Below are 15247 nucleotides of genomic sequence, written 5' to 3' on the forward strand. Positions count from 1 at the left end.
ACCCAGAGACAGCTCCTGCAACCAGAGCAACCCTGATGAAACGGCTTCAGTGAGGAGCAGGTAAAATGACAGGAGCCTGATTTCTCCTTTATCTGTGACCTCCTTGCTCCTGAGCCAGAGATCATGGGGCTGTGGCAGATCTTTTCAAAATGAAGTTCTTCTCTGAATCTGGCAGCTGAGGATTAGGTCTGGGGCTGGTGGAGAGCTCAGTGTGGGCTCGGGGTGTGGAGGGCGCTAGTGAGCCGCAGCTTTTCCTCTGCTGTCCTTTGGACTTTCTGATATTTGGCAGAAATAAATGGATCTGGAGAAGGATGCTGTGGTTGAAGCACTTGGGTCAGGTAACAGCAGGCCTGGAGGTGACCGGGTTTACTCCACCAGCTGTTTGACCATCATGCCTGCTGCCACAGCAGTGTGCAATTTGAGTTTCTCAGAGCATAGCCCTGTGCTTCCAGCTGTGACACTCCTAATTTTCAGGCCTGGCTATTTGGTCCCGTGGGTGTGCTCCACCTTATGGAAGTGACCACCTAACGTGCCCTACATCATCAAGCTGAAATGATGGTGCTGGTGAGGACGTGCTTCACCACGGCTGCTCCCTCTCCCCTGCCCTGGTGTTAGGCTCAGGCAGTTCCTTTCTTTCCACCTCTTGAGCTTTGCAGGATGGAGGAGAATGAGGAATTTTTATCTTCTCCCGTGCAGTTAATTAGGAAGCATTCCAGCTGGTGCCTTTTGGTGGGGAAACGTATCCAGGCTGCTCTCTAGCAGAGAACAGACCTCCCCAAGAAAGTAAGGATTCCTGATCCTGCTGCCTAGTTTGGGATGAGCTCAAATTCACCAGCCAACATACCATAACCTTTAAGTTGCAAGATTGCAGCCCCTACTGTGATCATTGGCACCAGTGAATGGGAGAAAAAAAAAAGAAAAACAGCATTTATCTAGAGAGTAGAGAGATTGGTCTGCCCTTGGTCTGGGAGAGCTGGCCAACTATGTCTATGAACCCAACTTAGATGACAGAGGACACTGGGTTCTTGGGGAAACAAACTGCTCAGCAGCTCCAGCTGGTCAATAGCAGCTCTTGGTGGGAGTTAAACAAACTCGTGAGACCCCACCTCAACTACTGCACTTCTGGAGTCCCCACCAGAAAAAGGACATAGATTCATTGGAGTGAGTCCAGAGGTGAACCACAAAGATGATCCAGGGGCTGGAGCACCTCTGCTACAAGGAGAGGCTGAAGGAGCTGGGCTTGTTCAGCCTGAACAAGAGAAGAGTCTGGGGGGACCCTAGAGCTGCCTTCCAGTGCCTGAAGGGAACCTACAGGAAGTCTGCAGAGGGACTTTTCATAAGAGTGTCAAGTGATAGGACAAGGGGAAATGGATTTAAACTGGAAGACAAGAGGTTTAGACTGGATTTTAGGAAGAAGTTCTTCAGTATAAGGATGGTGAGATTCTGTCCCTGGTTGCCCAGAGAAGCTGTGGCTGCCCCCTCCCTGGAGGTGTTCAGGGCCAGGCTGGATGAGGCCTTGAGCAACCTTGTCTGGATGAAAGGTGTCCCTGGCCATGGCAGGGAGGTTGGAGCAGATGAGCTCTGAGGTCCCTTCCAACCTAAGCCACTCTGTAATTCTATAAAACTAGTTTGGCACACAAGACAGCACAAGGCATTAAACGGCTTTGGGATTAGATGAGCTCTGTGATGGGATCAGGCTGTATCCTGTAGTAAGAGATGCTCCTATACTCAGGATGGAACCTCCAGCCTGAGTGTGCAGTAAGGGGAGCAGGGAACACCTAAGCGTGCTCCTTATTCTGAATTTTCTTACCAGCAGCTGCTGGGGCTTCACAAGTGGGAAAGGGAGATGTCCCACATGGTAGAAATTGTCTAAATAATCTATTTACACATAACTGACACTGGGAAAACATCAGGGAACTCTTATGGTAGGCTGGCAGCTCATTGGGATTGAGGGCCATGCTGTGCTTGGGTGCTGTTCATCCTCTGAAAAATACAGCACGTCGCAGGATCCTTCACCTTGACCCTCATTGACAGAAAGAGAGAGCCACCAGCTCCTGGTCTCCACTGGGGGCACTTTGCGTGAAATGACAAACTGGGTGGGAAGGAGCATGGGGGTAGGGAGTGGGATGTGACCTGGGAAATGCATGAAAGAAATACTTGAGTCAGGTGAAAGCTGACAGAGCAGGTGCTGTAGTAGAAGTATCAGTCTCAATCCTCTTCTGGGTGGGTGGGCAAAAGAGTCCTGCCTGCCAGGGAAGTGGGGGTGTGTTGCTTGGGGCAAGAAGACTGGGAGATGGGGTGGTGTGGGAAGGAGCAGCCTGTAAGCTCAATCATTTGAGACAGAAATGTCTCATTGAGCCAGACTGGTGGTTCCCCTAACCCACCTCCCCCACCTTCAGCAGCAGGTCCCTTGGGGAGAGAGCAAGCCCCTCCTGCCACCCATTCGCCCCTGGACACTTCCCATGAGTGCCCAGCAATCACAGTCATGGGAAGAAAAGTCTTAGGTGTCTTTCTGCCTTGTCCTTGTTGCTGGTTGTATTTGTTTTTGGGGTTTTTTTGTTTTTTTCTTTTATTTCTTTTTTTAAGCTACCGCTCATGAATTTGATAAGCCCAATTTACTTCCTGGCAGTGCCTGTGTTTTGATGCTGATTTACCAACACCCCCACCCCAGCTGAGTTTGTTGTTGTTGTGGCACTGTCACATCTGTCCAAAAGCTGAAGGTCTCTCCCAGCCTTCCCAGCGAAGGAGCCTGGGTGATGCTCTCCAACAAGCCCCTGAGCTGGGCACTGGTGAGGCTTCACCTCAGGTCCTGTGTTCAGTTTTGGGCCCCTCACTACAGAAAGGACTTTATGAGTGTGTCCAAAGAAGGGCAACAAAGCTGATGAAGGGTTTGGAGCACAAGTTATGAGAAGAGGCTGAGGGAGCTGGAAGAGAGGCTGAGGGGAGACCTTCTCACTTTATATAACTACCTTACAGAAGGTTGTAAAAAGGTGGGGATCAGTCTGTTCAATATGGATACAGGTGAGAGGACAAGATGTAATTGGCTTCAAGTTGCGCCAGGGGAGGTTTAGATTGGATGTTGGGAAGAATTTCTTCTCTCAAAGGGTTATTGGGCATTGGGAGAGGCTGCCCAGGAGAGTGGTGGAGTCACCATCCCTGGAGGGATTGAAGAGTCGTGCAGATACAGCACTTGGGCATATGGTTGAGTTAAGGTCTTGTCCATGCTTGGTTAATGGTTGGACTGGATGATCTTGAAGGTCTTTTCCATCCAAGGTGTTTGTGATTGCAGTGTTATGTACATCTTTGTGACCAGTCCTGCACTTCACTCATCTTCAGCTGGAGTTAATTTTGCCCCAGCCTGGCAGCTGGAGAGAGCTGCTCTGGGTGCTGCTCTGATGTGTTCCTGGCTGAGAGAAGTGTCTGTATGAGCACCTACTGTCTCCCTGCTCCATACTTGTTGGCCTAGAGAAGAGCTCCTGGGGCTGACCCGATTTGGGATCTTTTCTCCTGCCTCAGTTAAGGGTCACCTGTCCCTGCCTCTGTCTCTCTTGCTCCCACACAGGACTCAGTGGGCTCTTCTGTTTTCATACTTCTTTCAAGCTGGATCTCCAGGCAGAGGGATGAGAGATGGTGCCTGCCAGTGGGCTGCTGTTAATCTGTGTTGACTCCAGAGATAAGCTCTGTGTGGATCCCTCTGCTCTGGGGAGGCCCTCATTCACAGTCACAAACCTTTATTTACTTTGCCTTATTTACCCTGGCTCAGGTCAGGATGAAGTGGCTCACATCCTGCTGAGCAATAGCCACTTGAATCTGGAGTTACCACGTCCATGCAGAGGTTAATGCAGTTCAACCCAGTCACTTTCAACCTATCCTCACTGCTAGGAGGATGGATTCCCATCTCTTTCCCTGCCTGGGAAGGCAGACAGAGGAGGAGCTGCCTGCTCCCAGAGCTTGGGGAGGGGAGCCCAAAAAACCCTGCTGTTCCCCCTTTCCTGGCTGCCCCTCAAAGGACAAACCCATTTTTTTTGGCAGTGTGAACATTCATTTGTGTGCTTCTAACTGGAATCAAGTGAGCAAAGCTACTTGCCGTAGTCAGACTCCTTTTAGTCTCTGTGATTTTTACAGCTCTTACCACGCACAGGACAGAAGAACAAGGTTCCCAAGAGGGGCAGAGTTAAACTAGTGTAGCAATAAATCTCCTGCTTATTGGCAGGTGCCGGAGGGTTGCACTGGTACCCTAACTTTGTCAATCTTTGGCTGAGTAATAATAAATTACAAATAAAATAATAAAAAAATAATAAATCAAGCTCAGAACATGCTCCTTGGGGGCCTGGAAAGGGTCCAGCTGCAACAACTTGGCCCCTGGCCGATATGTTACAGCTAAAGCTCAGCTTTGTCTGTGCTGATTTCTCTTTGGGGATGGCTGGAGTTTTTCTCCAGATGCTGGTCCTCTCCTGCAGCATGAGCTGTGGGTAAGGGCTCCCTCTCTGTTTCACTGTACTGGAAACATCCCAAAATGTGTGCCTAAAGGCTGCAAGGTGATAATGTACTTCCCTGAGGCTGGACGAAGTCCTACAACTGCCTGAAAGGACTTTGTAGCAAGGTGGAGGGGCAGTCTGTTTGCCCTAGTAATGATAGAACAAGAGGAAATGGTCTCAAGTTGTGCCAGGGGAGGATTAGATTGGTTATGAGAAGAAACTTCTCCCCTGGAGAAGGTTATCAAACACTGGTCCAGGCTACCCAGGGAGGTGGCCACATCACCATCTCTGAAGGTGTTTAAAAGCCATGTAGATGTGGTGCTGAGGGACATGGCTTAGCACTGAGCTAGGTACAGTTGGGTTAATGGTCGGACTCAATAATTTAAAGGTCTTCTCCAACAAAGACAATTCTCTGATTGTGCTGTAGAGGTGTGCAGGAGACAAATACTTCCCTCTTGTGATCTTTCCTAAACCTGCTAAACAGAAAGTATCAAAATGCTGGGCAAAGTGAATGCTTTTAGTGCCTGAATGCCTCCACATGAACCAGGATTTAATCCCAACCATCATCTTGAAAGAGCAAGCAAATATCCTTACTGCACTGAAGTCTGATGAGCCTAGTGTCCTTTGCAACACCAGATGTGATCAGCAGCAGATTTGCCATGAGATCAGTCAGCCAGGACCAGTTGGATGCACCAGCCTCTGCCACTAACTTATGTCACTGGCAGGACTCTTAAATTAACCAATTAATTGTGCTGTTTCTTCAGGAGGAAAGGCTGTCTTGCAGAGCTCTGGCTGGGAGGAGGATCTTACACACTGCTTTCTCAGAAGCCAATCCTGGCATTGTGTCGCTGGTCCAATTTGGCAACCCCAAGCTGAGCCCAGCCTGGACAGGTGCTGTGATCCAGTTCTGGGGAAGGGCTTTTCATACAATGATTGAAGAGCGCCCTGCCATGGCCAGGGACACCTCTCATCCAGACAAGGTTGCTCAAGGCCTCATCCAGCCTGGCCCTGAACACCTCCAGGGAGGGGACAGCCACAGCTTCTCTGGAGAATCTCTTCCAGAGTCTCACCACCCTCATACTGAAGAACTTCTTCCTAAGATCCAGTCTAAACCTCTTCTCTTCCAGTTTAAATCCATTTCCCCTTGTCCTGTCACTGGACACTCTTATGCAAAGTCCCTCTGCAGACTTCCTGTAGGTTCCCTTCAGGCACTGGAAGGCAGCTCTAAGGTCCCCCCAAACTCTTGTTCAGGCTGAACAATCCCAGCTCCCTCAGCCTATCCTCGTAGAAGAGGTGCTCCAGCCCCTGGATCATCTTTGTGGTTCTCCTCTGGACTCACTCCAATGAATCTATGTCCTTCCTATGTTGGAGACACTAAAACTGTGTGCAATACTCCAGGTGGGTCTCACAAGTGCAGAGTAGAGGGGGAGAATCACCTTTTCTCTGAGCATCTCTCCTATGAGGATAGGTGCCTTTAATCCCTGCTGCCTGTGAGCAGGAAGGAAGGAAAGGGAAGGGGAAGGAACCAGTGCTGCTGTGGGGTGGCCAAGATCAGCGGGAACTCACCGGTACTTGCCAAAGCACCAACTTCCCTAAAAGTGTGCTCTTGATGTGGGAGGAAACGAGGAGCCTGATAACAGGTATTACCCTAATGAATAAACAAATGTTTTTTTTAGAAGAAACCACGAATTCCTCACACACCACGTTATTTTTAACTGGGTGGTAATTTGCATGCCAGTCAATTTGCATACATTAAATAAATTCCCCTTCTCTGTCGAGTTTCCCCCTCCCCTTCAGTACAACATCTCATTATAGTGCTGCTGGGACTGAGGAGCTGATGGCTCTGGAGGGGATATTAATTTGCCCAACACATGCTGTGTAGGTTTTTATCACTCACCGCACATTGGACCCTGTGTCTTTGAAGTCTCTACTGCCTCGAAGGGCCTTCTGCTGGAGGTAGCTGAAATGGGAGAGAAAGAAAGAAAGAAAAGGGGAGAGCTGCTTGGAGGAGAAATGCACGGGGATGAAAAAAGATTGTTTAGATTTTTAGTTTTAATTAGATTGCTTAATTTGACAGAGAGGAAAACGAGCAATGTGGAAACCTCCCCCCTCTGCCAGAGAGCCTGGGCACCACAGGTGGGTGGGTGCTCTGCTTTTTGTTTGAGACAAAAGCTGAGACAAAGATGCTTCCTCTGACAAAGATGCTGGTAAGGAGGAATCAGCCAGCGAGATCCTCAAGAGGGGACGATGGGATGGAGGAGACGGTGGGCTCTGCCCCTCCTCGAGCAGGGGCTGGGTCGCGTTTGAAGGTGGATGGAGAGGTTTGTGCAGATCAGGTGGTAGGACAACCTGCTGTGGTTTAGTGTGTGGCACTCCACATGGGGACTTGGAAGGTGGTAGGACTCTGCTGCTGTGGGAGCTGATGCCACCCCGTGCCTCAGTTTCCCCACACGTCAGGTAAGATTCAGGATGCTCATTTTCCTATAGAGCTTTGGGATGTGTTGAGAGAGAGGCAGGGGGAACTGCTCTCCATGACCTGGAGGTCGGTGTGAGGGATGTCTTGGTGAAAACACAAAGAGGCATTGTGACATCCCTCTGTCTTTGATCGGCAGAGAAGTCATTTTGCAGCCACAAGATCAGCCCACAGTCTTTCAAAATGCTGCTGACACTGTGGAAAAAGCTTTTGCAGTTGCACGGTGAAGCCCAGGGGAGGTTTTCACAGTTCCAAGTTCTAACCAAAAACCCTGGAAATGTTTTGAGGAAGGACTTCTTTCAATTAGTTCAGCATTTTTCAACCAGTTCTGGTTGGAATCAAGTACATTGTACTGAGCTCAAGTGTTTCTTTGAAAGTGCTTTAAAAAAAAAACAACCAACCAACCAAAAAAAATCAGCTGGGGAAATGAACAGAGGAAGTGACCCAAGTCTAATCTAGACTGATACACTGTAGAAGACATATCTTCACCAAGTAACAAGGTCCCTTCCCTCTTCCTATGTAATGCTAGTCTTAGCCAAAACTCCTGCAATGTGGCAATTCAGGAACAAATGTCAGCAGCTCCTTCATGCCAAGAATATTTGGATGTCATCAGAGAGAAGAAATGTTTCTGATCAACTGATGTAAATGGGCTGCTGGGATCAGGGGTGAGAGCAGTGTGGGGGAAATCTGATCTCATGCATTTTCCATGCTCTTGGAGGGTACCAAACCACTCCAGAGCAAAGGGTCTCAGGCAGGTAACAGACAACCTGCCCCATCCTCCTTGAGAAACCTTTAATGTAACAGCTTGTTGTGCTCCACAGAAATACCAGCAAGGGGGGAGGAGGGGGTGAGAAGGGGGTGTAGGGCAGGGCATATGGGTTTTCGTAATTAGAGGGGCTGTGAAAATCCACCCTCTGATGGGGCAGGCTTTGTGCTTTCTGTAATTTGGAGCACAACAAAAGAGAGGTCCTGCCCTCCGGAGTGAGTGGCAAGGGAGCAGGCAGGAGGAGGGGGGTGAAAAAGATGTGAAATGTCTCACCCCAGATAGTGATAGTGGCTGGCCAGGAAGAGAAAAAAAATCCTGCTTGCTGGAGGGTGATCAAGTTGAGTACAGATGGACACTGAGTCCACTGCAGATCATTCCTAGGTGGTTCAGATGAGGGGCTCAGAGGAGGGTGCTGGACTGAGAGCAAGATGCTTGTAGACAGGCTTATCTGTGCCCTGAGCTATGCAACTGAGCTGCCCCCAGCCTGGGCCAAGGTTCGGTGGGGTGTGATGGAGAAGACCATGCTATATTTGCCCTGGTCTGTATGAAGGGCTGGAGAGGCTTTGGGATATGGAATGATGGACTGTGGGCCACCTCCCCTGTCCCAGAGGTGTCCCGCTCCATGTCCTGAAGCGCCATGGGTGCCTTTGCCTTGAGCTGTCCTGGGGTAGCAGGCTGAGCTCTCCTCCTCTGGTTAGGGCTAGTTTACCCTGCCCTCTTCTGAGTGCTGCTTTCCAGAGGGAATATCATGAAATTTGTCCTCCAGAGGCTGCCCTGCCTTACAGGATATCGTAAGAGCTGCCGAATGAAGCATCCGGCCCCACTCCCTCCTGGCTGGCCCCACCAGCGGGATTGTTTCCACGGCAAGAGAACAATACCTCTCCTTCCATCCAAGAAACATTTATTACATGATACGTTTCAGATGTCTCTTTGGGGAGGAGGGGAAAAGCGAAGGAGAAATAGATCTCTCTCATTTTGTTTTACGGCGGCACGGCATGTTCCATCCCGTAATGGATTCATTATCCCTGCGCCGGCGGGGCGAGGGGGGGATACTTGGAGTGAGCGCCAGGCTTGTCTTCCAAGCAGAGCAGACATGGATCTTTCTAGACTCTTTTTTTTTTTTTTTTTTTTTTGTCCCCACAAAATAAAAGGAGTAATTAATTAATTGGGAAGCTTTCACATGCGCTATAGTTCCCTCCCTTTTCTGCTTTTTCTTTCCCCCTCTTATTGTGTGAGACGCACAGCAAGGTACGGAGTTTAGGAGCCTATTGTGCTGCTCTTTCCCCAGCCCATGTCAATCTCCCAGCTTTCTTCCATACCTCTGCCTCTTTTTCTCTCCCTAGAAAGCTCTCAGAGGTCAGAAGCATTTCCTGATTTTCTTTTGCATGCCCTGAAGGAAATGGTCTGGGCCAGATTATCTGCCGGCATAAATCGGCACCGACATACAGGCTTGGCCAGCTGAGTATTTCAACGTGCTTCTGGAAGCTCCCTTCCATCCATCAGCTGGTCTAGGGAAGAGAACCATCCCTCTGGGCCTCCTCCTCTTCAGCTGGGGAGGAAGGCATGGGATTAATACTGACAACTGCAAACACAACCCAGGTAGAATATAGATGCTACAAAGCCCGTGAGGTAAACGCTGTTATGATGCCATTTCCTCATTCTTTCTCATTTTTTATTTCCACCTAGCCAAGCTGCAACTCAAGCAAGAAATATAAATCCTGCTGTCCCTTGACTCCATCTGCTCATGGAGCTAAAAAGATATAAAGCATGTAGCTAGAGCGAGCCAGTCCATTAAGGAGTATTCTGTGGAGCAGGCTGAGTCAGAGATGGAGCCAGGGATTAGAGGACATCCAGGAGCAACTGTCTGAACAAAGCACAGCTTCTCCCAGGCACCTAACAAAAACTGACTGCTCCAGCGACAGAGAACGGGAAAAATGTCTTCTCCGGGCTACAGGTCCCATTTCTTCTAACTCAGCGAGACCCAGAGATGGTCTGGTGGGAGTTGTTTTCAAATTAACACCTGACCTGGAGGTGAGAAAGCCTCAGCTGGAGATCTAGGTGCTTGCTGGAGGCATGGTGCTGGTCCATGCTTGGCTGACAAACCCCTCTTTCTGTAAAAAAGCTTTGGGACAGCCCAGCCTAGAAAACTGAGGTATGATTTCTAGTGGTTTACATCCCTTCAAGGAAAGGAAGGGATTTGGACCTGCATCCAAAAGTGAGTCCTGACTGTGGAACTATGAGTTAAAACCCCAACCATCACCTCTCTCCTTAACCCAGCTCTGTGAATGTTTGACACAGTTGGGCTTAAGGTTAAAAAACCAACACAAACCAACAGGAAAAAAAAAAATCTCCTGGTGGAGCCACCACCTGGTGCTTCTGGTTTGGGTTTGGTTGCTTTTTGTTTTCCTTTTCTTCTCCTTTTTTTTTTTTTTTTTTTTTTTAAATGAAAAACATTCTGATGATCAGGGAAGGAATTCACTGCATCTCAGAGAGCCTGTTTTATTCTTTTTGTCTGCCTGCCTGGTGTGCTTGTATGTCGTTTGCTGATCTTGGCTGCAGGTGGGAGTTTATGGAGTTTGTTCTCTCTGCTGCCTTGGTGGGCAGCTCAGGAGGATGGGTTGTCCTGGCTGCATCACTCCAAGTTGCAAAATAAATAAAAGTGATATGAAGACCTGCTGTCCAACTCAATGTGGCGTTCAAAGGCTCTTGGTTGACTAAAGAGCAGGCAAGGCTGTTGCCAGAAATAAGTTGCCTGTTGTTCTTCTGCCTGAAAAGGGGTTTAATGAAGCGTTTGTTCTTTTTCTGCCCTCTTCCTAAGTGCTCAGCTTTCCTCCGAAACTGGGTGACAAAAGCAAAATTGTGTCCTGATGCATTTGTTGAAATTCTTAAGTGAATTTGCTTGGGCAATATTCCCAACCTTTCGCTGGTACTTTTCCAAGAACGTTCAAGCGATGAGATTTTTACTGGCAAAAAAAACCCCTAAAAACCAAACATAAAAAAAGTCATGAAGAGCAAATTTTAAAGTCACATTTATGGCTTGGTTTGGTTTTTTTTTTCAGAGGTGTTTTTTTTGTTGTTGTTTTTTTGTTTAGCTTTTGTTGTTTTCTTTACCACTATTGATACCTGCAGTGCTAAAATATCCTGACATGGTCTTAAAACAGACTGGGGAAGATTTTGATGAATAATGAATTGTGATTTCTTTTTATTTGCCTTCTGGTTCTGGTTGAACTCTTAAGGCTCTTGAGTTTTTCTTTGTAATCGTGAGGCCTAGAAATTGATTTTTGCTTGGTCTGAAATGATGCATCTTTGTAGCTGAGTTTGCTGAAATGCAGATGTTGGTCCCTCTGCAATTGTTCAGACGTTGGCTTTGGTCCAGTTTGGACCCAAAATGGGTATTATTATTCTTTTCCCAAATTTTGCTGTGAACAGGGAATTCCAGAAACAAACTTTTGCCAATGTATGATGTTATATCACTCCAACTCTGCTGCCACTCTTTGTAATCATCATTTTTGTCAGCTTCATCTGCACTGATAAAGACTTTCCTAGGATCAGGGATGAATCAAGGGACTCAGGAAGAATTTTGTCTGGCATCTTGCTCAAATCAAGGTTAGTTTTGAGACCAGACCAGGGTTTGAAATCCCACACAGATGGAGGTTGCACAGACTCTCCAGGCAACCTCTACCACTGTTTGACTGTGCCCATGGGGACTGTTCTTACATCCAGTCGTTTATATCCAGTTGTTTCAGTTTGTGCCTGTTGTCTCCCATCTCCACCTTCTTGGTGGCTCCATCTTGGTAATCTCCATGCTGGAAAGCTGCTGTTAGGCACCTCTAAGCCCAGATCCCTTGCCCTGTGTTGATGGGGTAAAGCATGCCTGGAATACCATTATTCTGGGTGCCCTGTGCCTCTCCCAGCCCCCCCTGTTAAACCCATGCATGTCATAGGACTTTCACAGCTTGAAGAATGTTAACAAGGCCAAAACTTTCCAGGTATTGGCTGAAGAAGTGGGGCTGAGAGGTGACTGATAGAAACAGAGAGCCTTCGCCTAGGAGAAAGAAAACAAACAAAAATAAACAAACAAAAAAAGAAGCCAGAAGGCATTTCTGAGAGCTGGGTTAGCACAGGCATCCTTGCTTCAGCTTCTGCAAGTCATTTGACTGTGGGGTGTTTGTGATGAAATGTATCTGCTTCAATAGGTTATTGCTTTCCAGCAAAATTTGATTTCATCAGAAGACGACTGACCAGCTCCTTTCCTAATAAGCACCTCCAAATCATAAGGTGCTATCAGCACACGAATGAGAACTGGCAAAAATTTAATCTGGAATGCAGAAATAACTAAAACTGTGGGGGAAATCTAACTTTTCCACTCCACTAGGGACTCATGCAATGCCAGGGGATTCACTAAACTCCGTGGTTTATATTTTAAATATTTGCTAAGTGAATGTAGAGGCAGTAGTTTGGGGAAGTATTTGTCAGATAAACAACAAATGCATTTGAGGAAATTGGATTTGTCCACCTGATATTACAGGAACAGGAGAAGAGGCTAAATTCATCACATAAACTGAACTCTTTGTTCTCCTCTATCCACCTTCCAATCGTTATTTTAGAGACACTAAAAGTGTTGTAGGCACTGTACAGAAAATTTATAGGAAACAGATCTCTAGCTGCTGAAGCCTGCAGTCTGCATGTTGGACATGTCAGATAGGGGAAGATGGAGCATCCAGCAATTGGGAGAAGGAGGAGAGCCTGTCTCAGTCTACAGTGGTATGAATTCTAGCCCTGCATCCACCCTAGCAATTCTCTGGATTCATTTCCTTTGCTGGATTCCTGCAACACAGTGGCGGCAGCTGCCACCTTGGTCATTGGGATGTGGCTTGAACCCTGATCTGAAAGCTGGAACTGCTACAGCTAGAAAGGAAGCATTGATTTTCCAGAGAAACGACAGGTCAGGTCCTTTGGGACTTGAGCACAGACACAGGGGGCACTGCTTCCCGGGGGCTGGTACGGACTCCATCTCCTGGCTTCCTTCCAACACCTGGAACGAGAATGTAGTTGCTCCAGGGTCTCCCAGCTGTGCTGATTTAAGCCTGAGGGGCTGTGTTGTGGGCAGGTGTTGTCCATCTCTATCAGTTATATATAGGAAGCCTTTGGCCAGGTGCTTAAAGCAAGATGGGTAAACGTGACTCACTTTGTTTTGCAGGGGGGAACTGCAGAAATCAATTTTATAGCTGCCCTCTCTCCACAGGGTGCCTAACTTGGAGAGCAGAATGGGGCTCCACGGGGTTAGCTGATGGGATTTGAGGCTGTTGTGACTGCAAAGCAGGAGGGACACAGACTCAAAAAGCAGGCTGGAATTGCTGTTGAGAGAAAGAAGAGAAGAAAGAATTTGATTTCTGGAAGAGCAAACCCAGGGAAACAAATGATGCAAGATTTCAATTGACAGAGTACAGGCTTAGTTCCCAAATGGCTTGGGAAGCTGAGAGGAAAACAGGTGACTGTGATTTGGAGGTGCCAGACCTCTGAGCTGCGGAGGGCAGAAAACTGAAGCTGTAGGTTAAGCTTGAAGAAGGAGATGAAGATGGAAAAGTGATGGAAGAGCATGTTGCAGCAAGAGAGAACAAAGCCAGACTGTAGTGGAGTGCAGCAGAGCAGGTAGGGTGAGAGATCTGGTGTGCAGCATTGGTCACATTTACTCTGCAGGGACTTCAGCAGTTTGGCTGTGCCCATCACTGAGCACTTCTGAAAAGTGACAAGCTGGGCGTCTGTGCCAGAGCACCTTGGTCAGGTAGTGATGAGGTGCACAAAAGAATCCCCTTGAAGTGGGAAGACTCAGAGCTTGAATCCAGCAAGATGTCTGTGTGCCTTCTGGTCACTTAAGGCTTGGCTGTGGCAAAGGATGGGGATGGAGGTAGTCAGGAATGACTTTCCTCTATGTGGGACCAGCTCTTTGGTGGTGGTGATGGCCAGAGCAGGGTGAGCCATGCTCACCTGGGCTGCAGGATCAGAGAATGGGGAGGATTTGCTTCCCCTGCTCTAGTGCAGAGGGCTTGGCTGCCTTTCCTCAGCTGGACTCATGGGGTTGCCCTTCCAAGACCTTGTAGTCTCAACCATTAGCAGCTGTGCCTTAGATTGGGTCATGTTGCCAGCTGGGACTAAACTTCCACTTCCTGCTGTGTTGTTCCACCTCCAGAGCTGCCCCCAGCTCCATCAGCTCTGTGGCCTTGGCTTGCCCTGGTAAGAAAGAAGAGGGGACTCCTTAAGGAGAAGTCCTCCTCAGGCAGGTCTGGAGAACCCAAAGCCCATCCACAGATGTGAGCTGCCCTGCTGCAGAGCGGGTGGCTGTGGGACACCTGCCAGCTTCAAATGCTTTCCTTTCCAGGACAGGCAGACCCTCCCAAGGTAAGTCTGCAGATCTGATGACAGATTAAGTTGGTTTTTTTTTTTTTTTCATTTGCTGCAGGGCAAATGTCTGCTTTGTAAGCAGCTGCTTGAGGAAGTCATGTCCTTCTTCCAGGGAACTCTGCAAAGAGCACATCTGGAGTTTTTAGTGTTTGTTAGCATACTGGCTTACCTGTTCCCTTTTCTGGAGCTTTGGATAAGAAACTTTTCTCAGCAATATGTCAGCTGGTGGCAAGCATCACCTGTGTTGTGCTGGGAAGTTTTCCATGTTTTGTTACTTCTCTGGGGCTCTGCAGTAGTTTCCAGGAAGGGACTTGGTTATGTGTTTTGCCCTGTGTATTTTGCTGTCTTAGCTTTCCAGGCTTTCCTGAAGGGGGGAAGAAAACTCCTAAACTCCTCTACCTGTGGCCATTCTGTACTTCCAGAGGCACAGGTCTGGTGCTGGGAAAGACTCACTTGTTCCCAAGCAGGCACAGGGCAAGGTGTGACATCCTCACAAATGCCACTCAGTCAGACTGGCAGTGCTGTTGGTGGGTGGCTTCCTTCCAGGTGCAAGGATGACACAGGGTCTCACCTGCACAGCTTTGTAGGAACTGTTTGAATTTCTGGCTGCACAGTTTGCCGTCATGCAAAAAAGTGCTAGAAGGACTTTGTAGAGTGTAAAAGGAGGCTACGAACTGATCTGCGGAGGCAGGGGTCGTGTCTCTGGTGTACACACTGCCCTTGGGTCTACAGATGTCTTGGGGTCAAAGCCAAGAGAAGAGGCAGGAGGATGGAGCTTGCCTTTGCCAGCAGCATCTCCTTTGTCACCTCCACTTTAATTCTGTGCCAGGTGTCTCAAGGCACCTCAGTCCCTGGCCCAGCTATATTAGAAGCAACACTAACCAATCTATACTGGAAGTATTAGGAGAATTACCTTCATGTTTTATAGTGATTTGGTGAATGTTTTGGTGCTTTTAGAGTGTGAGACCCATGGAGTAGGGGGCTCAGCTTTGCTGTGGCTCTGAATCTTTCCTGAGTTGCTGTGTAATGTTGCCTGGTTCCAGGATTGGGGTGTTGAGAATTCTACAAACCCAGATGATTGTGTTCAGCCCTTGTTGTATGGCACCACAGATGAGGGAAAGGGGCTGC

The sequence above is a fragment of the Calypte anna genome, chromosome 9 (genome assembly GCF_003957555.1).
Source record: "Calypte anna isolate BGI_N300 chromosome 9, bCalAnn1_v1.p, whole genome shotgun sequence".
Taxonomy (NCBI): Eukaryota; Metazoa; Chordata; class Aves; order Apodiformes; family Trochilidae; genus Calypte; species Calypte anna.